The 2,330-nt window shown below is 32.7% G+C and overlaps 1 protein-coding gene across 1 annotated transcript in view; it reads right to left on the bottom strand.

Moving 5' to 3' along the window:
- The window catches only part of LOC106468569 (hemocytin-like), a 94,624-nt gene that overhangs the window by 57,520 nt on the left and 34,774 nt on the right, over positions 1-2,330 (bottom strand). The window lies entirely within an intron of this gene.

Raw genomic sequence — 2,330 nt, 5'->3', positions numbered from 1 at the left:
CATTACATTGTAAAATGTTTAACCTTTACTTGCTAACTTAGCTCTGGATATTCATCATAACATCATATTGTAAATGTTTCACCTTTACTTGCTAACTTAGCTCAGGATATTCATCATAACATTACATTGTAAATGTTTAACCTTTACTTGCTAACTTAGCTCTGGATATTCATCATAACATCATATTGTAAATATTTAACCTTTACTTGCTGACTTAGCTCTGGATATTCATCATAACATTACATTGTAAAAGTTTAACATTTACTGGCTAACTTAGCTCTGGATATTCATCATAACATCATACTGTAAATGTTTAACCTTTACTTGCTAACTTAGCTCTGGATATTCATCATAACATTAGATTGTAAATGTTTAACCTTTACTTGCTAACTTAGCTCTGGATACTTATCATAATATTAGATTGTATATGTTTCACCTTTACTTAATAAATTAGCTCAGGATACTCATCATAACATATGATTAACCTTTACTTGTTAAATCAGCTCTGGATACTTATCATAACATTAGATTGTATATGTTTAACCTTTACTTAATAAATTAGCTCAGGATACTTATCATAACATATGTTTAACCTTTACTTGCTAAATTATCTCCAGGTACTTATTGCAACCTTAGCAAGTTTTGATGAGTATCCATAACTAATTTAGGAAATCAAGTTTAAATGTTAGTTGGTAAACAGTTAAACTTTACTTGGTAAGTTAGCCTGTATAATTCATGAAAACAATAAATTATAAATCTTTAAAACTAAATACTTGTTCTAAAAGCATAGTAACCAGTCTTTATTTTAATGAGAAAAAAAAACTGCAACTACCAGTATACTTTAATCTTGTCATCTAATTTCTATTTAGCTTAACATTTTATCAGAATCAACTACCCTTTCCAGTTACACCTGAAGTGTCACATTTCACTTGCAACAATTTACCTTACCAGTTGTGTGCTTACAGAGAATAGTAAGGTAACAATGGCATATTCCAGTAGAGATACTTACCTTCCTTAGTTAGGTACATACCCAGATTGGTAAGTTTACTGTGGAAAGTTTTATTAGTAGGAATTACTCTACTCAGTCAGATACATACCTAGATTGGTAGGTTTACTGTGGAAAGTTTTATTAGTAGAAATTGTTCTACTCAGTCAGGTACATACCTAGATTGGTAGGTTTACTGTTACAAGTTTTATTAGCAGAAATTATTCTACTCAGTCAGGTACATACCTAGATTGGTAGGTTTACTGTGGAAAGTTTTATTAGTAGAAATTGTTCTACTCAGTCAGGTACATACCTAGATTGGTAGGTTTACTGTGGCAAGTCTTATAATAGAAATTATTCTACTCAGTCAGGTACATACCCAGATTGGTAAGTTTACTGTGGAAAGTTTTATTAGCAGAAATTATTCTACTCAGTCAGGTACATACACAGATTGGTAGGTTTACTGTGGCAAGTTTTATTAGTAGGAATTACTCTACTCAGTCAGGTACATACACAGATTGGTAGGTTTACTGTGACAAGTTTTATTAGTAGGAAATTACTCTACTCAGTCAGGTACACACCCAGATTGGTAGGTTTACTGTTACAAGCTTTTATTAGTAGGAATTACTCTACTCAGTCAGGTACATACACAGATTGGTAGGTTTACTGTGACAAGTTTTATTAGTAGGTAAACCTACCAATCTGGGTGTGTACCTGACTGAGTAGAGTAATTCTGTTACAAGTTTTATTAGTAGAAATTACTCTACTCAGTCAGGTACACACCCAGATTGGTAGGTTTACTGTGACAAGTTTTATTAGTAGAAATTACTCTACTCAGTCAGGTACATACAAAGATTGGTAGGTTTACTGTGACAAGTTTTATTAGTAGGAATTACTCTACTCAGTCAGGTACACACCCAGATTGGTAGGTTTACTGTGACAAGTTTTATTAGCAGAAATTACTCTACTCAGTCAGGTACATACCTAGATTGGTAGGTTTACTGTGGCAAGTCTTATAATAGAAATTACTCTACTCAGTCAGGTACACACCCAGATTGGTAGGTTTACTGTTACAAGCTTTTATTAGCAGAAATTACTCTACTCAGTCAGGTACACACCCAGATTGGTAGGTTTACTGTTACAAACTTTTATTAGTAGAAATTACTCTACTCAGTCAGGTACATACAAAGATTGGTAGGTTTACTGTTACAAGCTTTTATTAGCAGAAATTACTCTACTCAGTCAGGTACATACACAGATTGGTAGGTTTACTGTTACAAGCTTTTATTAGCAGAAATTACTCTACTCAGTCAGGTACATACACAGATTGGTAGGTTTACTGTTA

Source organism: Limulus polyphemus, unplaced genomic scaffold, assembly GCF_000517525.1.
Source record: "Limulus polyphemus unplaced genomic scaffold, Limulus_polyphemus-2.1.2 Scaffold3056, whole genome shotgun sequence".
Lineage (NCBI taxonomy): Eukaryota > Metazoa > Arthropoda > Merostomata > Xiphosura > Limulidae > Limulus > Limulus polyphemus.
Note: the sequence above shows the minus strand (reverse complement) of the source record. Positions and strands in the feature narration are given on the sequence as shown.